At 36.3% G+C, this 11,950-nt stretch overlaps 1 non-coding gene across 1 annotated transcript; it reads left to right on the top strand.

Moving 5' to 3' along the window:
* Window positions 1-1,692: 1,692 nt before the first annotated feature.
* Window positions 1,693-1,764, top strand: TRNAN-GUU (transfer RNA asparagine (anticodon GUU)). The gene has a single exon. It is a non-coding gene; the product is annotated as a tRNA-Asn (tRNA).
* Window positions 1,765-11,950: the final 10,186 nt, after the last annotated feature.

The following is an 11,950-nucleotide window of genomic DNA, read 5'->3' as shown; positions in this document are numbered from 1 at the left end:
TATTACTCATCAATTTCACAAAATACAACCAAAATTCGTAAATCGATAAAATCCTCTAAAAAGCATAAAGACTCGAAATTTAGCCCACAATTTAGGTTAGAATTATGCATAGGAGTTACCTGGTAGTAGAGAGATCGAACGAAGTGAAGAAATCGACGAAAGGAAGCAGGCGCGCCAAGTGTGCGTTGTGCATGTGGGACTCGATAGCGACAAAGCAGATAAAGACAGAAGGAATGTTCGAATGAAGCCAAAAATCGACTTTAATGCCGATCTACTGTCTGTGCGCAACGCGCAGATCATGTGTCCGGCACGCTAAAAGCAAGATTTTTCCTTTTTGACTATTTTGACCCTCTGGATTCCCTAAAATAATAAAAGCCTTTAGGAGTCAAATTTTATAACAAGGAAGAAGGAACTTCCTTGGGATGATTAGTAAGTTTCTATGAAAGCAACAGTAAGTTGCTAGGGAAGCAACGATAACATCAGTAAGTTGCTAGCAAAGGAACAGTAAGTTACTAGGAAAGCAACGACAACATATTATGATTAGTAAGTTGCTAGGAAAGAAATAGTAAGTTGTTATGGAAGCAACGACAACATGCTATAATTAGTAAGGTGCAAGGAAAGCAACCAAAGTTATGTTACCAACAGTAAATCTAAAAATACGAAATAAAAAAGTATAATAAAAGTGATAAGTAGAAAGGTTGCTAAGAGAGAAACTGTAAGTACCCTAAATATAGGGACTAGAATTGACCCCTTAGATAAAACCCAGTAATCGTCCGTTGTTTCAAGAAAACAACCCTGTTATGTTAACCTTGTTAAACCCAAACACTATTTAAACCATGATTTAGCATCAACTCTCTGATGCATTGGAGAACCTCAAAGTTAACCATGGAGAAGGAACCAGCAAGGAAGGTAGCCAAACCTACAAAGATTTTCTTCGTAGTAAGCCAGGATCCTTTTATGGAGATGAAGGAGTAAATGGTTTGATCCAATGGATCAAAGGGATAGAGATTAGGTATAATAAGGAGGTTAGGGTAAAGTTTGCAACGTGCACACTTATAGGAAAGGCCCTCATCTGGTGGAGCATCCAGGTAAAAGCCTTAGGAGGTACAGCCTATGCAATCTCTTGGGAAGAGTTGAAAAGGCAAATGATAAGAGAATTATGTTCTACGGTAGATATGGACCGAGTAGAGCATGAATTCAGTCAGTTAAGCACTAGAAAGTCCAGTCTAGCCTTCTACACCATACGCTTTGAGGACCTAGCCACAGTATGCTTAGAACTTATTGGCTCGGAGAGCAAGAAAATCAGTGCATATCTCCAAGGACTAGCACCTCATGTCAGGACGCAGATATAAGCATACAAGTCCCAGACCTTCGAGGAAACTAAGCAGCTAGAGTTCCACTTTAGGGAAACCAAAGTCCTAGATTGTAACGTACCACAAATTAAGACTAAAAGTTTTTGTTTTTAAATTAATAAAATTGTAATCCAAACATCATCATCAAATCAAGGTAGAACAAAGTGTGTGAAATACATCATGAAACAACAGAGTAATCATAAAATATGGAACGAGGTGGTGTGTGCATTGGAATCATCCCAGCCTCTTCCTGTTCGAACCAGAAGTACATAAAACAGAAACTGAAATTCGGTCATAGTCTGGTCCAAAGAACGAGAGTCGGCTTCCTTAAGTCCGTTGTTCCTCAGTAGCTCAGTGGTAGAGTGGTCGGCTGTTAACTGAATGGTCGTAGGTTCAAATCCTACTTGGGGAGAATTTAGAGTTCTCGATTTTCTGACCTAGCGCCCCTGTCCTTCTCCTTAGTTTCTAAACTAGCAGAATCACAGGACATAAAAAGTGGGAAGTTTCTTGTTGGTTTTTCTTCCTCACTCTCGAATAGGTGAACTTGGTTCGTTCAATTCTTAGGGAGAAGAAGGATGGGAACGAATGAGAAGACTGGAGTAGTCTCTTCATTAGCCGGAAGGAATTTGTCCCCACTATCCTCCTTCGAAGAACGAACAAGAAAAGGCTTACAGTATAAGCACAAAGCTTAGTGAGTTCCCTAAAAGACCACATACCATACATAATAAACATATAATGGGCCATGCCCAACATCGGTGTAAGGGTAAATAGAGTTGTAATTAGTCGAAGGGTTTCATGTCTTCGAATGTACTGAGTCTTCGTATCTTATGTAATCTATTTTACTAGGGCATTGTATTTAAAGCTTAACGCATAGTCCTTAGTATATTTTTTGTACGCTTTCCTCTCCTATAAATAGGAGTGTTTACTAGAGTCAGGGACACGAGTCTTTACAGTATTGTCATTTGTACTCTGTAAAACTTGAGAGCGTAATAGAGCTGAAACAAGATCATATTTACATCCGTGTTCAAATCTCACAATCCTACTTTGATCATTAAACTCTGATTCATTTCATACTCGATTCATTGTTTCATCAATTGGTATCAGAGCAGGAATGATATCTCTGATCTGATTTTCATCTTTTCAAAAGTTTTTAAATCAACTTTTTGGTTTAAGAAATTCCGCACTTTTTGAAAGTGAAAAATTCATTGGATCTAAGTCTGTGATTCGATTCTGCACTTGAATCATTGAATCGAGTGTTCTGCTAGTGATTCTGATTTGAATCATATAGTTTGTTGTCAAATTCTCAAAGTTTCTTAAAAAATTCTCAAGGATTTATTCCGTACATCAATGGCGTCTTTCAATCTTAATTCCATGACTTCATTTTCTCATCTTCTAGGATCATCCACCAAAATTCCTATGCTAATCCCTGAGTATTACGATCAATGGGCTGATCGTATGCAGGATTATCTCAACGGATTGGATGAAGAACTGTGGAATTGCATTTCTGGCAATCTCAATCCACCAACGAATATTCAACTAATTGGATCATCTTCTGGAAGTTCCGAAGTTGAGAATCAGTCTGATCGTCTGAAAAAACTAGAGAAGAGATGCATGAGAGAGCTAAGAGGTGCTTTGCCTCCAGTTTTTTACAACTATGTGAGGAGTTGTACAACTGCAAAGGAGATCTGGAACATTCTCAAGGAGAAATTTCAGGGGAGTGAGAAGACAAAAGTTAACTCTGTGAAGCAATGCTTAGTGGAACTAAAGGACTTCAGACAGAAAGATGGTGAAACGATTGAAGTTTACTATGATCGTCTTAATGAATTAATCTATCGATGCAATCGATATGGTATCACCAGATCAGCCATGGAGTTCAATTTAATTTTTGTTATGGGTCTTCGTAAGGAGTGGCGTAGTGTGAGCATGATGGTTAAGAATCAACAGAGCTTTGATACGTCAACTTTGAATGACTTGTACAATCAGCTGAAGTCTCATGAAAGTGAAGTGAACGAAATTGCTGAAGAATCGAAGGCAAGTTTGGGAGGTCCACTAGCTTTGGTTTCGAAGATCTCTGAAAGGGAAGCTGAGAAAGATGTTTCCGACGAAGACGAAGGGTTCATCATGAATTCAGATGATGAGGCGATTGTTTTCTATTCAAACAATTGTGTGAAAAAGTTCTTCAAAAAGCCATTCAATCCGAAGGCAAAGTCATCTGAGACAAAAGGGAATTTTATGAGTAAAAGTGCTAAGGATGAGAAGAAGAAGGAAGATAAGAAAGATACGAAGTTTGTTGAGGGAAAAACAGAGAAGAAGTGAAAGGGAGATGCTGGGATTGATTGTCATTATTGCAACGGGGCTAATCATTTAGCTAATGATTGCATGCTGAGGAAGAAAGATGAGAAAAAGAATAAGACGAAGGATGAAGCGTACTATGTGGAAAAGTTGGAGGAGGTGCGTGCGAAGGAAAAGAATCTTTCATTAGTTGCTCGTGGTGAACAAGAAGAAGATGGAACTTATCAAATTTGGTCATCTGGATCAGATGATGAGGAGATGCGAAATCCAACCCATGGAGCAATGTTTGCAAAGATGGAAGAAGAATCAGATGAGGAGGCATACGAAGTTCATGGGAGATGCTTCGTATCAAAAGCCGCTGACAAATCTCCGATGACCACGAAGGTACGTAATATTCTTGAATCTTTCAATATTCCAGTACATGCTTATAATTCTGAATTAGTATCTTTCGATGAAACTGTTACTTATTTTGATTCAGTTGTGGTATCTGCTAGCAATGAGGCTAAGAAGCTGTCTATGCAGTTGCTAGAGACACAAAAGAAACTAGATTCGAAAATCACTAAGATAGATTGTTTAGAACTTCAAATAACTAATATCATGGTTGATAGGGATAACTTGTCTAGTGAATCTAAACTGCTGTTAGCTCAGAGGAACATTTACTGTAATTCGGCTAAAAGATTGTATGGGAAATTAACTGAACTACATAATTCGTGCGAAATCAGTAAAGAACAATATAGAAAATTGCTGCCATTTTTAGCTTATGAAAGAGCTACGGTAGATAACATTTCGTATGACTGTGAAAAAGAAATAGCTGATTTTAACAAAGTTCCGAATGATAAGTATAGATATGGAATAGTCAAAGTAGATGAATGTCTTGATTCAACTGAATTGGTTAAAATTGTAAATGGCACTTTGACTAAGTCTGAACAAATTCACATCTTGAAAAAGACTGAGAATTCAACATCTGATTCTCAATCTAATTTTGCTGATATTGAGGATAATTCTGACAATATTAGTGAAATCAGTGATATTGAGGATGTTGATTGTTCTTAGTTGTCTATTATAAATTTTGCATCATCATTTAAAGGAAAAGAAAAAGGTAAGGATTTGTTGGTTGAGATTGACACTGATCAACCCTCAACTTCGAAAGTTTGTGATGTGGACTTTGTGGAAGTCAGATACAGCCAAACAGATGATAGTGATGATGAGAAGAAGAGAAACAAACGAAGAAAATGGAAGTTACAAAGGAAAAAGAAATTCCTCGTATAGTTGTTGACCAAGTGTATGGAGATACACAAAAGTTCGAAAAAGTGCTGACTGAACAAGGTGCTCATTACCTAGAAGCGAATACGGTGGTTTATCCGATTTTCAAGTGTACTGATGATGTTGTTTTTCCAAACTAAGTTTTCGTAACTACTGGAAATGTTGAAAATATCAAACCCGAATTAAAGAAGTTAGTTGAGGAGGATAATTCAAAAACAATTGATGAAGGCTTTTTCGCAAATCAAAACACAGTTGAAAACAACTTAACAAAGAATTCATATGTGTTTCAACGACAAAAACCACAAAGCCAATGGGTTGAAAAATCAAAAATTGAAAAAGAGAATACAAAACATGTTGAAAAGGAAAATGAAAAAGTTGTCAAACTAAACTCTAAGGAATTTAAAGTTCAAATTGACAAATTTTCGAAGGAAAACAACATTTCAAAACGACAAGCAAGAAAGAAAATATTTTGGCAAAATGTTGAGTCTCAAAAGAAGTCTGAATCACAATCAACCAAAAATGTTTTCAAAGCTAAAAATTCATCTTTTTGAACAAAAACCCAACATTCATCTGAATCAACTCATACAAGGTCTGAAGTGAATAAGTAACCAAAGTTTTCGAAAGTTTTTGACACTAACAAATCAAGAGCATTTTCAAATAAATCTAATTCAAATCAACAAGTCTTTCAAAATCAATATTTTAAATCAACTGTTGATACATCATATGCTCATTCTCATCTAACAAATCCCAAAGTTAATTTTGTTCCTCAAAAGCCAAATTTTCCTAATCATACGAAGAAACAAACACTAAAGGCTTCGCATGAAAAAGGCATAACTTCAAGGAAAAATATAGATCACTGGCTCGAAGGACGAGGAAAAGTTTATCAATCCAACAAATACTCAGAAAAACAAATCAACGAAGCTTATGAAAAGTATGTCAATACTTCTTCGAATGGAAGTTCATCCTCAAAAGATTCGAACATCTCCATCAAAGCTTGGAGACCAGTCACAAAAGCGAAGACAGTTCAGTCACAAACTCAAAGTGCGAAGGGTAAAGTCAGTGTACATCCGAAACCAACAAAATCTTATGTTTCGGTTCCTACAACTGATGATGTGGACATTATTGATAGTCTCAAAACTAAAGTTTGCGACTGGGGCAAAAATTCTTCATTTAATTCCATGTTGAAATCTAATTTCCAAGGACCCAAAAAGTCTTGGGTACCTAAATTTTTCCACTGATTGTAGGTACTATGTGACGAGCAATATGATAAAAAGTGGTACATTGATAGTGGTTGCTCTCGTCACATGACTGGGAAGAAGGAAAATTTACGAGATTTTCGAAGTCTCAAAAATGCTGGAGTAGTGAAATTTGGGAACAATCAAAAATGTCAAGTTAAAGGATATGGGAAGATCACAAATGGACAATTCACAGTGAATCGTGTTGCATATGTTGAAGGTCTCCAACATAACTTGATAAGTGTTTCTCAACTTGTTGTGGGCACTGGCAATCAAGTTCTCTTTAACGAAGAAGGAAGTATTATTTCGAATGTCAACACAAATGAAGTGTTACTGAAATCCAAAAGGAAAGGTGACATGTTCACTCTGGACATCAATCCTATTATAGGCAAACCTGATGTATGCCTTCTTTCGAAAGCCACATCTGATCTAAGCTGGCTATGGCATCGAAGACTTTCACATCTCAACTTTCGAAACATCAATAAACTGGTGGTACAAGATCTGGTAAGAGGTTTACCTGTACTTAAATTTGATAATGATTCTTTATGTGCAGCTTGTGAAGTTGGCAAGCAACATAAACAAGGTCATCCAATTACGATAGATTCGAATATTGTTGCACCTCTAGAGCTTTTACATATTGATTTGTGTGGTCCTTCGACTGTTTCAACTCTTAACAAGAAACGATACATTTTAGTTATTGTTGATGATTTTTCCAGATTCACGTGGGTTTATTTTCTCAGGCTTAAATCCGAAGTTGCACAAATCATGATTGATTTTATCAAAAAGATGGAAACAACATTAAAGAAGATTGTTCGAAAAATCAAGAGTGATCATGGAACTGAATTTAAGAACACTGTTCTTGATTCATTTTTGGTGGACAAAGGGATTTCGCATAATTTTTCATCTCCTTACACACCACAACAAAATGGTGTTGTAGAACGAAGGAATCGCTCACTGTGCGAAGCAGCAAGAACCATGTTGGCATATGCGAATTTACCTCAATATCTTTGGGCTAAGGCAATATCCACTGCATGTTTTACTCAGAACAGATCTTTCATACACAGGCGTTTTAATATTACACCATACGAAATTCTGAATAATCGTAAACCTAATGTGAAATTCTTTCATGTTTTCGGATGTAGGTGCTTTATTATGAATCTCAAGGATCATCTTTCGAAATTTCAAGCAAAAGCTGATGAAGGGATTGTTCTTGGATATTCGCACAATTCTGTCGCATATCGTGTGTTAAATAAGCGAACACGAAAAGTGGAAGAAACTTTCAATCTCACATTCGATGATTACTATGTTAAACAAAATGAGCATAAATTTGCAAATCATCCAATTTTACAAGACACACAAGTTGAAACTGAATCTTTACAAATGGATGATATTGATTATGATTTGATTTTTGGAATTTCAGATCATGCAGTCGATGCTGAAACTCATGCTCCTGATAATCACATACCCGAATTTGCGAAGTTTACTGATGAATCAACATCAATTCCTCAAGAAATAAACGAAAGTATACAAAACAATCCAGTGGAGGGGGAGCACTTGGATTCGAACACATTAGATAATGATGAGCATTCTTTCGAGGGGGAGAAAGAAACATTAAATGATGATGTTGAGGGGGAGCATAATGTTGAGGGGGGGCATATAGAAAATATTGAAAATAATAATGATTTTGATGATGTTTGTTCGATTGCAGGTTCTGAGAATGATGATATATACGAATATGCTCCTTTGGAATTTGATCCAGCATATACACCAATGGAAAAATGGACAAGAGATCATCCGAAGGATCAAGTAATTGGGAATCCACAAGAGGGAGTTTTAACAAGAGCTCAAATTCGTGCAAAGAATGAGATATTGAATACTCATCAAGAATTTTGCATGTTCAATGTTTTCATATCTAAAATTGAACCAAAAACAATTAAGGTTGCAATGGAACACTCAGATTGGGTTGTTGCAATGCAATCCGAATTGTCTGAATTCGAACGAAACAAGGTTTGGAGATTAATTCCTAAACCTGAAAATGTTTCGATTGTCGGGTTAAAATGGATTTTCAAAAATAAAACTGACAAAGATGGAAACATTGTTCGAAACAAAGCCAGACTTGTTGTTAAAGGATATTCACAACAAGAAGGAATCGACTATGAAGAAACTTTTGCCCTTGTCGCAAGACTCGAGGCTGTTCGAATATTTCTGGCTTATGCAGCTCATAAAGATTTTGATGTTTATCAAATGGACGTGAAGTGTGCATTCTTAAATGGAGAGTGGAACAACCCCCAGATTTTATTAACGAAGAATATCCAAATCATGTTTATATTTTAGATAAGACAGTTTATGGTTTAAAACAAGCACCAAGAGCATGGTATGCCACTCTTACTTCGTTTTTGAAACAATCTAAATTTAAACAAGGATCTGTTGACCCCACATTATTTCGAAAGAAAGTTGGGAATCATCTAATGCTTGTTCAAATTTATGTTGATGATATTATTTTTGGCTCAACTGACCCTGCTTTGTCTAAAGAATTCGAAGAATTGATGAAAAGTAAGTTTGAAATGAGCATGATGGGCAAAATCAATAATTTTCTTGGATTGAATATTCGTCAAAACAGAGAAGGGATTTTCATCAATCAAGAAAAATATACGAAGAATCTGCTCGAGAAGTTTGGATTGACAAATAGCACGAAGTTACATGTTCCAATGGCAACAGGCATAAAGTTGACACCATCGTTAGATAAACCTGCCGTTGATATAACTCTTTATCGAAGCATGATTGGTTCATTACTTTATCTCACAGCAAGTAGACCTGATATCATGTTTTCTGTGTGTAATTGTGCCAGGTATCAGTCTAATCCACGAGAGCCACATCTCACTGCTGTGAAGAACATATTTCGTTATCTTAAAGGAACAATTTCGTTAGGATTGTGGTATCCTTCGAAAACTGGATTCTTCGTCCAAGCATATTCGGATGCAGACTTGGGTGGTTGTAATCTTGATCGAAAAAGTACAAGTGGTGGATGTCAACTTCTTGATGGAAAATTAGTGAGCTGGCAATCGAAAAAGCAAACATGTGTATCAATCTCAACAGCTGAAGCAGAATATGTGGCTGCTGCTGCTTGCACTTCACAAATAATATGGATTCAAAGTCAATTACGTGATTATGCAATTAATATGAAAAAGATTCCATTATATTGTGATTCTCAAAGTGCAATACGAATTTGTCATAATCATGTGCAGCATTCGAAGACTAAACATATAGCTCTTCGTTACCACTTCATCAAGGATCACGTGGAGGATGTAAATATTGAAGTACATTTCGTGAAAACAACTGATCAGTTAGCTGATATTTTCACGAAAGCGTTAGATGAAAAATCTCTTGTAAGAATTATAGAAGGACTTGGAATGATCGATGGAAATTCTGTTCCATGCGAAAAAGGAGAAGAGTGACTGATCGAGAATGGTTCAGAGGCTCTGAATCAGTGATCACGTGTCATCGTTCAGTGTTCAGAGGTTACTGTTCATAGTCAACTCTTCGAACGCTTCGAATTCGTATGATTGTCACTTTTCAGTGAATTGGTAAAATGTAGTATGTTTGCAACAAGTACTTTCGTTTATTTGAGTAATTTCGTTTTCGAAAAATCAAAAACATAAAAAAAAAATTATTTTCTTTTGTTCTTTGTTTTCGAAAAATCAAAAACATCAAAAATATTTTCATTTTCTTTTGTTCTTCGTTTTCGAAAAATCAAAAACATCAAAAAGATTTTCACTTTATTTTGTTCTTTATTTTTGAAAATTCAAAACAACAAAAAGATTTTATATTTTTTTTTCTTTAAGAACTTTGTTGCAGATCTTTCTGAACATACGAAGAGGCACATACTTGCAGATCTAAGGTCAGGTAAATGAATCTTACAACTCTTTACATTTTACTTATTTTGAACTAGTTAAGATGTCCCTAGAAGCATGCTGCTGCATGTTGTCCGAAGCCTCCAATGACTCAATGTGTGTGTACAAAAGCCTTAATGAACTTTTCATACGAAGATTTCTTCCCAATCAGGCTTGTATTCACATTAGTCTCCTGAGCTACCTGACTCTTCTCATATGAGTAAAGAGTTTACTGTTTTGTCCAAATATAATAGAGGTACACTTCGTTCCTTCACCAATCTTTTTCATCTAAAATTTCTTTCACAAAGACACATGTCCGAGAGGTCTCTGATCAAACCAATCGAGACTTAGACATATCAACAATCTGTGTTAATGATCTTACATCATGAGACCGTGATGAAAGTGAAACCCAAATTTCTTGCAAATTAAGGAATTGACGAGGAACTATGTTCCAGATTTTACGAAACATTTGTTTCAGTACCTATTTTCAAAACTCCAAATCATATTCATTTCATATGAGTGATCTTGATCAAACATTCGAAACCCACGATGTTTGTTACCCAACAAGATCCAGCACAAATTTTTTTCATGAATATGATTTCCGTGTGAGTTTACTTCGAATCCCAAAGTTACTTTAAACATTTTTCAAAACACACTTGTCACTGACTACACTGGTCAAACAAGGAATTTCTGTTACAATTACTCACCTTATGTTAAGGCTGATATGTAACGAAATTTATTAAGCCACCTATGTAGCCTTACAAAAGATGCCCTTCGAAACTTTTCTACAAGTTTTCGATTGTAATTCACGGGAACATACACAAGCTGTTGATCATCTCTCTTGATGATTAACGAAGCAACCTTTGCCCGGGGTTTAACTGCATTCGTGTCAAATTAAATTTTTGACATCACAAAATCCTAAAATTTTTATTTCATTGTTTCTTGTCTAACTTTCTTTGGAACACCGCACTCACGAAATCCTTGAGGTTCTGAGTAACACCAACTCAGGCTGATGATTTCAAACATCTGGCATATGACTTCGCTTTTCATCCCAAAAGTGAAAGAGCCTAACTTCCATCCGAAAGGGTCCGACAATTACAATTCTCTTGGGGCAAACAAAACAGGCTGTATTTCAATGACGTATGATATCGTGTCCGGGTTTTACAGCGATGGGACAGTTACTTTTTGACGTGTGGCTATTTCTACGGAGTGGTGGTTCGGTTTTCAAGGTGCCACGTCGGCAGTCATTAAATGCACATCTCGCTTTTAATTCAAACAGGAGTGTTACATATAAAAGGGGATTCAAGGGTCTTTTGTCACTTTACGCATTCAAAGATAATTCCCAATTCTCTCTGAATTTTCAAGCTTTCAAAACCCTAACAATGCCGAATACTGCTAATGTCAATGCTGAAACTTCTCAAACTCCAGAAGATATTACTTCCATGCCTATTATGAAGATCCAGGGTACCAACTATCAAGTTGAAGCTGATGTATCTAAGTACCCTGAAGAATTGAAGATGCTTGTGATTGCCTTGAAGAATTCTATTTTATCCAAGGCAATGTTCAATTCTTTCTCTGTACCGATTTCGTGGTTATCTCAGGCGGGATCAACAGCTTCAATCGCTAAAGCCTTTGATGCAGTCACGTTTAACCTAATCAATGACAAGAAGGTTAGACTTACAAAGAAACTCTTCTGTCAGATTCTTGATATCCCAAATTCTCCACCGTATGAGGATTTTACTTATCCTCAAATTGTACACATGTTCAACGAGATGGGACATCAACCACCACTATCCAAAATCAGTGATTTCAAGAAGTCAGGTCTTCCTACGATTTGGAATTTTCTTTTTGGAATCTTTTTACGTTGCTTAAATGGTAGAACAGTGGGGTTAGACAAAGGAAGAATGGAGGTATACGC

Source organism: Lactuca virosa, chromosome 7 (genome assembly GCF_052849685.1).
Source record: "Lactuca virosa cultivar CGN04683 chromosome 7, Lactuca_virosa_CGN04683_v6, whole genome shotgun sequence".
Classification (NCBI taxonomy): domain Eukaryota; kingdom Viridiplantae; phylum Streptophyta; class Magnoliopsida; order Asterales; family Asteraceae; genus Lactuca; species Lactuca virosa.
Note: the sequence above shows the minus strand (reverse complement) of the source record. Positions and strands in the feature narration are given on the sequence as shown.